Genomic DNA, 14,772 nt, shown 5'->3' with positions numbered 1-14,772 from the left:
ATCATTGTTGTGGTGACAAAGTGATAGGAATTACTCTCATTGTGTGGATGAACTTCCTTTACTGTATGCTTTTGTCGCGTACAGATGTTTTTTCTATCGATACATGTAACACTTTAGCGCTACCTGTGTTGAAGTATTCTTAAATCATAAGTTTCTTGTGCTGGCCGTTTTCGCAGCAGCCATATATAAATTACAGTAATTCAAAAGGCTTTTTTCTTTTGAAGTACTATAATTTAATCTTAATGAGCTTGTCTCAAAGGTGGTATCTACGTTGTGGTGACAGGCTTGTCTGTAGCTTAGATCGAGGTCTAGGTTACGCTGACAAGTAACAGTTTGGTCCTGAATTTGCGAAACCAACGAATATGATAGTGAAACCTTGGTTGAGGTGACCGACTGATGTGTACCGTACACGGAGGTCTATGTTATCTTGAAAACTGATAGTTTCATTTTCCAATACTTTCAGGTCGTTCTTGGATTATAGACCCACTGAGTAAGAGTCTCACGCGGCTGTGACTAATTTCCCTACGTTGATTATGACATCGATCGCAGAACGAATAAGCATCGGGTCGTACGAGATACATTATCTAGGATAATATGGAAAGGGAGAAGAATGATATATGAAGTGATGCGGCTCAGATTCGTGAATGACCAATACAGAATGTATCAGAATAATATAGACATGACCAGCAATAATGTTCATGAGACTTGTAAAATGGCGCTAGTAACAGGATAGATTTACAAATGCTGATATGGAGACTGTACTGGGTCCTTGAGTACATACAGTGTAGGTAAACAAAAGTGTTCCGAATAATATTTCATAAACCTAAGAAACTCAACGAAATTTACATCATCAACATCTTGGATATATGACATAAATTGGGGTGCCTATCTTAAGGTGCATGAAATATTTTCACGGCCAGTATTATTTTGCGCACACTGTAGATACCAACCAGAGAAACACTGATTCGGCAAAAGTAGGATATGAAAACTCAGTGTTCAATTGTCTTTTACATATTTGTATCTGCCCTTGCAAACGAACAGTTTTTCTCCGCAAACTCAGTTTCAACACACTCTTTCAACTAGTATGATAAAGCTGATGTTTATATTGCTCCAGCGATGAGAACTGAAACATGATTACATCAAAATGAATGTTCAAATATGTGTGAAATCATATGGGACTTAACTGCTAAGGTTTTCAGCCCCTAAGCTTACACACTACTTAACCTAAATTATCCTAAGGACAAACACACACACCCATGCCCGAGGGAGGACTCGAACCTCCGCCGGTACCAGCCGCACAGTCCACGACTGCAGCGCCTTAGACCGTCGGCTAATCCGGCGCGGCGTGATTACATCGTTGATTATACAAATCGGCTGTTGTGCGATCGTAACTTACGTGACTGGCCGCGACAGGCGTTATCAACACACACTTCGAGTCTAGAACATGCATCGCCCTTCGTGTATTACTGATTTACCCCAATCTATCTTATTGTTTTTATCATCCAGGGGGTGTATGTGCTTGCTCATACTCTCTTCCTACTTGACGCTAGTCTCTTGATGCTCCCAATTCTTCTGCCACTTTTAATTTTGGTGTATTGTGCTCTAGGGTACAGTTTAACTATGACGTTGTCTACGTCTGGCCGGCCGTTGTGGCCGAGCGGTTCTAGGCACTACAGTCTGGAACCGCGCGACCGCTACGGTCGCAGATTCGAATCTTGCCTCGGTCATGGATGTGTGTGATGTCCTTAGGTTAGTTAAGTTTAAGTAGTTCTAAGTTCTAGGGGACTGATGACCTCAGAAGTTAAGTCCCATAGTGCTCAGGGCCATTCGAACCATTTTTGAACAGTTTGGCGCGGTGTTCTGGACATGAACATCAAAACTGCGAACGCAAGCATAATTTTTAACATGGTAGAGCAGTGCGTGGATCGTTTCGTGCCATATCTCATTTGATATCCTCTTTTTCACTGTACTACCACCTCGTTATGTTAATCTCAATTACTGGTGTCACTGAGTTGCCGCCTTGCCGGCCCGTGAGCGGCAGCGGCAGCGGCGGCGCTTATCGATACAAGCCCTGGGGTGTTATCTTTGCTGGCTACTATTACTTCCCGGCTGTCGTGTGTTGGGAGGCAGTTCGAATCTTCCAATGAGTTGGGAGGCGCTGGCAGTGCAGTTCCGACCTGGCAGAAGTTCAGTCGGGGCGCCTGCAGTAAGGTCCGGACAGCCATGACTCACCCGACAGTTGCCGATACATATCACTTGCGTGCGGTCGGTCCTCTTGTCGGACGACGTGTATGATGGTCGGCGATCGCTTATGGGTTGCCAGCGTGTGCCGACTCGTGATTCGTCCTTGTTATTGCACAGTCGCTGCCGTTAGTATTGTCTAATCCTTGGTGAAAGTGTTCGTGAAACTGTGTGTAGCTTGTGATGTTGACTGCTCAGTTATTTTAGTGCTGATGTATGGAGTCGGTCGGTTGGCGTGGAATAGCGAGGAAATCTCCGCGGGGCGTAGTTTGTCCGGGCCCGCTGGCGGTCTGTACGCAGTGTCGGAGCGTGTGGGGCTGCTCCCGTTGCTATGAAGTCCGTGGCCCACCGACCCTGGTTTGGTTTTAATTCACCAGCAAGTCAAGACTGTTCAAATTGTGCCGTTTGGTTCTCCTTGTTGACTGTTGATACATTCTCACAAGCAGCAACGTGTGTGTTCGAGTTGGCGAAGGTTTAGACACCGTCCGGTGGAGTCTGTATTTGGTTATTTCCAATTGAAGTGCACCAGCGGAATTTTCTGCGTTTTTAAATTAAGGTTGTTGTTTTTCAAGTGTTAGATTTTTGGACCTTCAGCCAAATTATAGAACTTACATAACGTGAGGCCTTCTGTCTTCTAAATATTCTTTTTCGGGTCTGAATTTGAGTTAATGGTTTTTAGCTTCTTTTTTAAAAAAAATTAAAGTGGTTGTTCCCTACAGGCATAAGATAGTGTGGCGTATTCAGCCGATAACGAAGTTCAAGAATTTGTACTGTAATGTTTGGTCAAATAAATAAAGTTATGTGTGTTCGAGTGTAACTGACAGCCGCTCATTTTGGCCCCTTTCCACAATTCCAACTACCTGTCCTGTCCTGCGGGAACAGCAGGGCGTTTCAATGTTGTCGCACGATAGACGATCTAACTTCTTTACTTCGAGTTGCAATTTAATCTTTCAAAATCTATAATATATGACATAAAGAAATCCGTTTGCTTTAATGAGTTCGTGAGGCCTTCTGTCTTGTAAATATTCTTTTTCGGGTCTGAATTTGAGTTAATGGCTTTTAGCTTCTTTTTTTAAAAAAATTAAAGTGGTTGTTCCCTACAGGCATAAGATAGTGTGGCGTATTCAGCCGATAACGAAGTTCAAGAATTTGTACTGTAATGTTTGGTCAAATAAATAAAGTTATGTGTGTTCGAGTGTAACTGACAGCCGCTCATTTTGGCCCCTTTCCACAATTCCAACTACCTGTCCTGTCCTGCGGGAACAGCAGGGCGTTTCAATGGTGTTGCACGATAGACGATCTAACTTCTTTACTTCGAGTTGCAATTTAATCTTTCAAAATCTATAATATATGACATAAAGAAATCCGTTTGCTTTAATGAGTTCGTGAGGCCTTCTGTCTTGTAAATATTCTTTTTCGGGTCTGAATTTGAGTTAATGGCTTTTAGCTTCTTTTTTTAAAAAAATTAAAGTGGTTGTTCCCTACAGGCATAAGATAGTGTGGCGTATTCAGCCGATAACGAAGTTCAAGAATTTGTACTGTAATGTTTGGTCAAATAAATAAAGTTATGTGTGTTCGAGTGTAACTGACAGCCGCTCATTTTGGCCACTTTCCACAATTCCAACTACCTGTCCTGTCCTGTGGGAACAGCAGGGCGTTTTTATTATTTTTTAATCTTGTTTAATCGATTAGGCGTTTGCTTCAGAAAAGAGTATCTCTGCTGCCTAGTCATTTTCTCTAGTTGCGAACGGAAGAAGAAAATTGCCGTCTGTCTTGCCTGGTAACCGTGGTATCGTGCGCAGAAAAATAGAAATAGCGCTCAAATTTGAATTTCATTACGCACAATATAAAACAGTAAGTCTACTCCCTTCTAACTACCACGTATCTTTGAAGGTTCAAGAACTTCCACAGACATCACTTCAGCAGCCAAGAAAAACGATGGAAGCAGGAAAGTTTTTTGTATATATTATAAACCAATTTCAATTTAAAGTATTTCTACCCATCTTCTCCTCATCAGCTCTACTTATACATGCAACCACTTGATGAGAGAAACTGCAATACCGGGAAGTAAAGACTTTTTGAAGCAATACTCATACCTTAATTTTTCGATATTTATCGGAAAATTTGATCATTTTCAACATTCTGTGTGTGCAGTGCCGTCTTCATTTTATGTGTTACGGTATTTCGAAATCTCCCCTAGTTGTGTTCTTCAGGTGCAGAGCGCACATTGCTACGCTCGTTGTTCGGGACCAACCGAGCTGTGAACTGGTCACCACATACGCCGCAGGAGCTATTGTTTCTTGGCGTTGTCAAACGATGTCTCACTGTGCTCGTCTGCCAGTGACGGAAACAAGCAAAAGATATATTGTTGAGGTTGGGATGCAGGAGCTTCCAGATTCGACAGCATTCCAAGTCCTCTGTCTGTAGTCGATGTCACGGTCTTCAAACTACTCTCGAAATTGGGGACAAATGTCAGTCAAGTCTAAAAGAAAAACGCTCTATGATGAGCTGAATATAAGGAATAGAATATTAAGAACTGTTCGATTAAAGTGTGGCAGTATGTATGTGGGAAGGAATGTGATCGTCGGATGAAAATTTTGTGAATACAGGCTGTAAACAATAGTAGTAATATGAGATATAGTTGCATGATTATCAAATCAGTGCAAAACTGGACCAACCGTGCTCACAGCCTGTCGGAAAAAAAAAGCTGTCAAAGATAGATTCGTTACAGCCAACTCAAGCAACCTATTAAGTAAGCCCAACTTAGATCTATCCATTTATGCTATGTTGGATGATTGGACAGCAGTTGGTATGTACGTAATAAATACAAAAACAGCCAATTCTAGATAGTTGCTGTATTTTTCAGTGGAAACGTGTTTGTACGTTGCTTATAAAAACAACGGTTCTTCGTAACACCGTATGTACGCGCGACTATAGCACAAGTCAAAAGCTGTGCTGAAAACGTGCGTCGTTCGTACATAAGTTGGTACTAAGATCGGTTATTTTTCGTATCTAACGTACATACATTTTCTCATTGAAAAATTCAGCCACTGTCTAGAATAATAGGACCTGATGATGGCGTATTGTATTGGTGAAACTTGTAGCCTATAAAACAATCTGGAGATATACTTACACGTGACGGTTTTTTAAAAATATTTATTACAGTTAAATCAGCTGACGTCGAATGCCTGACGTGTTGGGATTAAATGAAACACGCGATGTCTGCAACGACTCTCGGGGGCAGTGTATTAATATTGGCATTAGAGATTAGAGTGATCGCTTCAGTTAAAATTTAGCGCACGATTCAGCTCTCAATTTTCTTAAACCACGGCAGCAAACATAACAATGCTCTGCCTGCTTCTCTCTGCTCATGGTTAAGTGTCATTAAGACTATTTTTGGTGAAGGGTATGGTCCTACGACACTTTCCTATTTCATAACATTTTCTTTAAGTGCTTGTTAAGACCGGTTTTGGGGAATAGTGTGGTCTTAAGACATTTTCCTCTCTTATAACATTTTCCATGGGTTGGCATTGCCTTTTGGATGTACTTAAACTTCTTGAACACCAGTTTAATCTTAGACAGCAATGACTAGGGCGATGTGCATTCTGGTCTTGTCAATGTTTGGTGGGAATGCAGACAGCGAGCAACATTCTGCACTGGACACCTGAAGAAGACAACCAAGAAAGTTGTCAAAATAATGTAATAGGTAAATCACAAATAGTACGCAAAGCTAAAAATCAACTAACGTAATAGTTACAAAGCGAAGAACACGGTAGCGGTATACCCAGGTCGGTTTGGTTATTATATTGTGAACTTAATATGTGAAGTGAATTCCTTTCCAAACCACAGCCAGTACTTTTGGAGATGTTGATTTAATGCTATGAAGGGGGAAAACGTTCTAGACTGTCTAACAACGGTATATATGTTAGAGCTTGGATTTGGGGATCACCCCTATCGCACAGATTCCAGATTTAGCGAAAGATTGATTTGTTTGATTTATCACAAATATCTTTATAAGAATCATACGATAAACCGCTATTGTATGAAATATAACATTGCGTAACGAGATATAACGCATTGGGATCCGTTCCATGTGCATGTCCTGTCATTGGAGATGTTAGGTCTTCTGACCTACATCAACACTGCACTTTTCGAACTTTTATTTTACCTATTACCCTCTATCTGTCTTGATTGGCTGATTTGTATTCTTCAATATAGTACAGTCTTTGCGTAGAGTTTTACCTCAGTCATTAATTATTGATATTGATCAGGGGCAACACAGCGCAGTGCGAGAAATTGCACTGGACGGAATGCAATCTTAAACATTCTACATTCACATTTTTAGTTTGAAAATCTGTTTCCATAACATGTCAGCAGCGGCAACGGTGCAAGGTTCGCACGATATTTCGTAGTAATACCGTAGTTATTAACTTTCCATTTCACAACAGTGAGTTAATGGGTACAACCATTTTGACTGAGTTCCCTCTCTTACCCAAAATGTGTTTTCGCTGATCACCTGACGGCTGTTCTTCAGAATAAAACAATGTCAGCGATTTGCAGTAACAAGCGGAATATTCCTATTAGGTATTCAACGAAATCTTCCTACGCTCTTTTGGATGGGTCTCATGCCTCGGAATAATGAGAGATAATGGAACAACTTAACACAGAGAAAGTGACAGTAGATGCGATGTGGAAGGATACGCGAAAAGGCGCTGACTGATTTGATAACAACTGGGGATTTATGTAAAATATAAAGCAACAAGCATGGCAAAATGTGATATTTCTAATTTCTCCCTTTATTCAGTTCTGAAATGCGATAATCTGACAGACTGATTTAGAAACAGGGATCTGTATAATCGGTTTCGATTCGTGTATCAGGACGTTTAATGAGCAGCGGAGAAAATATTTCTCGATTGGTGAAATACATTCGTCAGGCTCCAAATTTATTCTTTTTCTGCTACTGTGGCTAGTGGAATACATTTGGTAATTGTAATGTGATTATAGGCACACATTCGCATTTATTGATTCGACATATATAAACACTACGTGATAAGTGCACGAATTATTAGATCAAAACCAACGAAATGTAAATCTTCTAAAAGAAAGACAGAAATATTGCATTATGTTGTTTATTTCTCTGAAGGATGTGAGTGGCTCTAAACTGAATTACTTTCCTACGAATTTTTGTTGTACAGTATTAGCAAAATACAGGTCTAGGGGTAATGTTGTAAATAACACTAATCTATACTACAACAAAATATTAGGTAAAATAGGAAAAGTGCTCTACAGAAATAACGAAAACAAATGTGTAAAATTGGAATATAAAGAAATGTAAATTGTATACTCATCACCAATGGTATACATATATAATGGCGCGATGCTAGAGTAAGTATGCGAAATCAATTAAAATAATTGGTATGTTCACGTTAATCATCTAAAAGCACAAAGCACAGAAGGTGGAGCTCTAGTGTGAGGTCCGAAGAGCCTGTCAAGATTAGAACTTGGTAATCACATGCAGGCTTTGGAGGTCTGTTATTACCGTAGAAAAATGTGACGAGTAATGGCTTGTTCTTGAAAGGGGGCTGTTACACGAGATTTCTTCTAGATACCGAAATACCATTTAAGCCGCTCGAATGTGACGAACGACTGATCAGAGGAATATTACAGTAGCTGCACATTTGAGTGTACAATTTTTTGAAGTTTGAAGTATTAATCTATTTTGCTCGTAATAATTGTCTTCTTTATAAAAACATCAAACAAAAGATAATAATAGCTTGGGTATGCATGAAAAGAATTGGAAAATAATAGTGCAGTACATGAATAAATGAAGTATACGTGAAGTCTAAAGCTGCTAATACGGAGACACATAAACTTGAAGTGAAGAGTTTAAGAAGACATTCAGGAGAAAATTAATTTTAGAAGCAGCGCAATTCTAGCTGAGATGCATGCAAATAGCGGCAGAAAGCAACTAACCTTTTAATTGACTGATGAATAAATCACACAAAAATAATATCATTCTTTGTCATTCCGCCCGAAGTACTCGAGGTAAGCGAAATGGCCCGTTTCGATAGAGCCAGGGAGAATATCCAAAAAAAGGCTGCAACAACGTCGAATATGTAACACCGCAGTCAGTTAACACGCAAGAAGAGGGAAAGGGGGAGAGTACGAAACAAAATGCGTGACTGGGGCCGCTCTACGGCACGGGAACAGAGAGAGAGAGAAAGTGTATCTGACATTACAGTTCAGTGGGCCGAGTTTGCGCAGGACCGGCTACAGGCTTAGCCGCCGGCGTCGGTTCGCGTCGCGTCGCGAGCGGGCGGGCGGGCGCCCAGCTAGCGACTCGCGGCCCTGGCCTCCGCGCACCTGCACGCTGCGCTCGCGCCGAGGGCTGGCACCTCACTGGCGTGCCCGGGGAAAGCGCGCGCCGCCGGGCCGTCGGGTCGGACCGAGCGCGTCCGATCGCCAGCGGAGCGGGCCGAGCAGTACCGAGTGCGCCCGAGCGGCACCGATCGCGCGGCCGCACCGCCCCCGACGCTTATTGATCGACCGCGACGCCCACGAGCCCGGCGCGGCGCTGGGGGGTCGTGCTCGCGTCGGCCGGTGGACGCTCGGCTGTGCCCGCTTGGCCGCCGCCGCCGCCGCCGCCGCCGCTGCCACCACCAACCACCACCAACACCGCCTCCCGGCAGGTGGCTCAATTTATCGACTCGTGACACTATATAGGCCAACACTGTAGGTCGCTGGCCGCCGCACGAGCGCAACGGGGCTTCCTGCGTTAATTCCGATGATTAAACGGTGCCGCGCAAATCTGACTATGGTCAAATGTGCGGGCGACGGCCGGAGCAAAAGAAAGTCGAACAATGAAACTGAGGATGCTATTTTTCTGGCGTTATGCAGTCTGAGCGAAACAGAAATGTCAAATGAAAAAGATTTGCTCTTTCTGCACTTTCCTCTCTATGACGTTGGACTGTAGCTTCGAAGTCTCTTTTTTCCTACAAAACAAACGTCAAAATTCTGAAATTCACGTATGGTATATACCTCCATGGTATCTGCAAGGATATGTAAGGCTGTTCTTAATTTTAATTATGGCCAGAGTTATGTTTATTGTTTTAAAAGACGTGAACATTTCTCTACGGGAAAAACATCACGAAAATTGCTGATCTCACTGAAGCGCTTTTTACCCTTGGTTACGAATATACCTCGCTGGGCAAAAGAGCTTCCCAAAGTTGTTTATTTCATTTGCTTTGATACGAGTAAGATCTATAAAGCGGCGTTTTTAACCTATTTGTCAATATTCAACTCGTATCAAGTACAAAGTCTCTGTCTCCTGTAAATTTCACGTATGGTATCGTAGTGTCTCTAACTATGTCAAAAATCTGTTAACTGTTAATTAGGCACCTTGTTCAGTTGTTTCTAAAAAAAAATCTAGAGTAGTTTCCTACTTCGGAGCTGGTAGGCGAAGTGCTGGCGCAGCAGAGGAGGAAACGCAATGGGAGCCGACAGTGCCAGGCTTTCACTGGGGTATTGGTGACGTAAACATTCTAGCCCATTACCAGTAAAATATCAGATTATAGTAGCTCTCACTCGAAACAAACCAAGGCATCATACTTCTCTGTTTAAGAATTCTTATACTTGTGGCGCAATGAACGGTTCATTGTAAACCTGAGACTTTTCTGCAATGTTTTACATAAACTTGGAGAACCAGAAGCAGCCATGCAGTCCAATCTCATACAAAGAAAGAAAGTTTAATTACTTAATACAGTGTACTTAATTTCCATTAAAATGAAACTAAGCACGGACGTATACATGGTCACCGACCATAATTTTTACAGTGGGTTCAGCACTCTGAAATTGTCATTTTTCGTGTAAATGAGTCGATTAGTTTCGAGGCGTATCAGGCGACGAGAACGAATTTTCATAAATGACAAAAAACTTGTAATATCCTAGAGAACGTATAGTTGTCGTTTGAATATATGAACAAATTCCTGTACTTCGAAATTCAACAGGCTGGGGAATGGGCATGAGCCTACTGTTAACTGAGAAGCTGATAAACTTAAGCACCAAATTTATGCATTAATATCAGTATTCCTGAGCCAAATGAACCCACAGGTGTGTTGTCTACGTAAAGGACAATCAGATGGTAGGGGTGGATAATTTTTAATATTTTCTAAATAGCTAAATTAAGGAACTCATAATATGGTGTAGATCAGTAAGATTCAGAACCATTGCGTTCAAATTTGGCCTGCATACACGCTGCCGTGAAAAGAGACACTTCTCTCGCATGTTCTTTCTATGGCACCTTAACAGGTTACCCAGCCAACAGGTTTCGCTACAACCGACCCCTCTCTTCCCAGTAAAATTGGCTATAGGAGCTACGTTCTCTCGCAGTTTTGTGCTGTCTTTGAGCCCACAAAATTGCATAGAGACACTCACCGCGACCATTCCACTGCAATTCTACATCACTGTAGCACCAACTTTGTATAAATTCAGTGTGTTAGTAGCTAGGTCGTGTTGCGGTAATATGATCGTGCCCACTTGGTGATGAGACTACGCAGCTTACGCAGTGAGCTGCCGCTACGATGCATTCATTGATGCTGGTTGGGTATTCATAGCGCTTGCACCCTCTTCGTGTCCAACCAGGATCTCTCTTGTTATGCACTTCCAATAGTTCATCATGTTTCACTGAATATAATTCTCTAGGTTCTGGAAGATCCCATATTCTTATTTTCTTATATTATCCACTTAGTACGAAAAGAAGTCAGATGTATTCACTGTGTGTGTGTGTGTGTGTGTGTGTGTGTGTGTGTGTGTGTGTGTGTGTGCAGTACTGAATGCAATTCGTAAAACACTTTTTCAACCTGAGTACAGTCAATGTTATTTCTTATTCTTGTCCATTCAAGTATATGATCTCGTTATTATATCCATGTTAATAGTGGCTGAGTCTTGTGGATTTATTATTTGAAGATATACAGCATCTAGTTACTTTTTGTATATATTTATTTGTGCCAAGACGCGTTTCATCTACCTTCAGCTGGCGTAGTAATTTTATATTTTAGTCAAGGCAATATTTTTATCGACTGCAATTTGGACGCTGCAGCTGAATTTTAATCTGTAACTTGTTTCTCTTTTTCCCTTTTTTCCATTTATATACGCAGCTCAATTCCTTTTTTTCACATTTATATGTACAGACCAAACTTTTATGACTTAACTGATGGACAGATGCAGCGTATCATTCAGCCACGTGTCCACGAAAACGAGGAGCTTATGCTAGGGAATAAAAGGGAGATGCAGCTGTCAAAATACTGTCGATAAAAACGCTATATTCTTACTTCTGGAGGTGTAATGTATTACAAGTACAGATGGCTAAAAGCTGATAACGTATCGTGCCTTAAATACAGTCGTATAAAAAGTGGGTGGTCACAGTTCGACTAATATTCCTAACAGCAGACTCCGCCGAGGAAAAATGTTGACAGTATTTTCCAGGAATCCTCTATGCTGTGAAGTTTGAGGTAGGAGAGTGAGTGAGATACTCACCAACGCTCACCCAGCTTCACTTCTGAAAATTATTAACATGAAAATTTCCCAGAGCCTTTCATACGGAGAAAGTGTCAGTTAAGCTCTGAAACGTTAATCACGGATGAAAAAAAGGTCTGGATAAAGCGCACAAACATCATAAAGAGTTGTCACAGATATCTGTTAGTCAAAGTGGGACATGGAATAGTCAGTTTCTGGAAATAGCGCTTGTGATTCAGTTGCTACTGTGCCAGATAGAATGTTAGCCTAATAAAAGAAGAGAAAGAGGCGTAAGCTTCTTTTGAGAGTTAATCAAAATTTTATATTTCCGATTTCGGACAGGCGTACTCGTGTTTTTCATCCACCGGAAAACACAGCAAGCGTGTGTACATTATGAAATAAACATATTTAATTCCAATGCGCTCCGGCACTCTATGCACTTCGCCTGGGAATTCTTTATAGCTCGTGCGCCCCTATGGGGTATGCAGCCCAGGGGTACAGGTGAGAAGCTGGCGTCTAAAATCAGCGGCACATCTGACGTCACACAGATAAACAGGTTATCCAAAATCTGACACAATGTCGATCTTGTCAAATATTCCTCCGAGAAATATCGAAAAATTGATACGTTGTGTGTAGGATAACTGCCATAAAGAATTGATATAACATGCGTTAACTGTCCAACGGGAGACAAAGAATCAGTTTCTTTCAAATGCTGCCTAAAAGAGATCAAAGTAGAGGAAGAGGACAATATAGCAACTGTCACCACAGAAGATCATAGCAGGAGAGAGGCAATTATATTTTGCGTGATATCTCACTGAAGGCGAACTTGTTGATTCCTGAGCTCAAGAACCACAAGGTTGTTGAACGGCTAACAATGAGGATATCTGAAAATGAGATATCGTTTTATCGAATGAAACACTGCCACTATTTATTTATTTCCACGACGCGTTTCTGATGTTTAAACCTCAATTGTTTACGTGAATTAATATAACATGCGTGCGTTGTGTTACAACTCTAGGGTACCCTATGCCATTGTCGTTTTACATATTCTTCCGCAGACTTGGCAGTGGTCCTATTGACCGTACGCCTGCTCTGCGAGCCCCTTCCATTCTTTTTTGGCAAGTGCCCTCCGTTCCCCTCCCCCCAGATGTTATCAAGACACTTCATTCTGGATCTCCCACTTCCTCTCGTTCCATCTATTGTCCTGCAGAAATCTATTCTACACAGCCTATTCTCGGTCATTCTTGCTATATTGCCAGCCAGCCCAGTTCAACCTTCTCTTCTTTAACACTTCGATGATGCTATGGTGTTTTCATTAGTCTCCATTCCATGTTATTTTCATCACATATAGGTCCAATGTTAATAGTTTTTATTAATCTTTCTTTCTAAATATTAATTCTTCACTTGTGTGTAAGATTACCAGTATATTAGTCGATTGATACATGTGAATTTTGAAGTTAGTACTAAGTGATGTTTTGCTTAAGATGTTGATAAAATGAAATAGTACTTTGTTCGCTGTTGGTGCATGGTCATTTGTCTCTGTATCCACTCTATTGTTGTTACTAAAAAGACTCCCACAGTACCTGAAGTAGTCAACTGTCCTGAAAGCGAATACATCTACAGCCAAAGGTGCACCACTTCAGATTTACTTACTTACGACGTAATCTCGTTTTCTCAACGATTCTGTAATAATTTTGCCTCATTCTGATTAACACTATTTTGGAAGCATTTTTAATGCTAAACAATCTCAGTAAGCAAGTATAATAACTTTCACCGCACTGCAGTTGGATTCCTTCTGGGTTAATGTTAGTAAATTCTCTCTGTCTTCTCTAAGACGAGGTTAAGTGAATTAGATGAAATGGCGCTCACTTGTTTTAGTCCAGTGTACGTTTTAAAATTTCCAGTTTCTTCTACAGGCGTCTTAATACATTACAGAGTTCTGCCTATACACATTTTAAGTAATCTGATAATCTTTAAGGGTATTATTATATGATGGAGTGCTGTCGATGGCTGTCATAGGCTACTTATAAATCTTTCTAGCAGACAAAAAATAAAACAATATTCCAATATATGGTTCACATATTTCTGAAGGTCTTTGAGAGGAAGAACGAAAGCATAAATGTGAAAGTAAAAATGTCTAGTGATCACAGGTTCGTTTATCCATCGTGTTACATCATACATACCATCAATATTCGGAAATACTGAAGCCGGCAATAATAATAAATGTTGTTGTTGTTGTGGTCTTCAGTCCTGAGACTGGTTTGATGCAGCTCTCCATGCTACTCTATCCTGTGCAAGCTTCTTCATCTCCCAGTACCTACTGCAACCCACATCCTTCTGAATCTGCTTAGTGTATTCATCTCTGGGTCTCCCCCTACGATTTTTACCCTCCACGCTGCCCTCCAATACTAAATTGGTGATCCCTTGATGCCTCAGAACATGTCCTACCAACCGATCCCTTCTTCTGATCAAGTTGTGCCACAAACTTCTCTTCTCCCCAATCCTATTCAATACTTCCTCATTAGTTATGTGATCTACCCATCTAATCTTCAGCATTCTTCTGTAGCACCATATTTCGAAAGCTTCTATTCTCTTCTTGTCCAAACTATTTACCGTCCATGTTTCACTTCCATACATGGCTACACTCCATACAAATACTTTCAGAAATGACTTCCTGACACTTAAATCTATACTCGATGTTAACAAATTTCTCTTCTTCAGAAATGCTTTCCTTGCCATTGCCAGTCTACATTTTATATCCTCTCTACTTCGACCATCATCAGTTATTTTACTCCCTAAATAGCAAAACTCCTTTACTACTTGAAGTGTCTCATTTCCTAATCTAATCCCCTCAGCATCACCCGATTTAATTTGACTACATTCCATTACCCTCGTTTTGCTTCTGTTGATGTTCATCTTATATCCTCCTTTCAAGACACATTCCGTTCAACTGCTCTTCCAAGTCCTTTGCTGTCTCTGACAGAATTACAATGTCATCGGCGAACCTCAAAGTTTTTA

This window comes from Schistocerca serialis, chromosome 7 (assembly GCF_023864345.2).
Source record: "Schistocerca serialis cubense isolate TAMUIC-IGC-003099 chromosome 7, iqSchSeri2.2, whole genome shotgun sequence".
In the NCBI taxonomy this organism is placed as follows: domain Eukaryota; kingdom Metazoa; phylum Arthropoda; class Insecta; order Orthoptera; family Acrididae; genus Schistocerca; species Schistocerca serialis.
Note: the sequence above shows the minus strand (reverse complement) of the source record.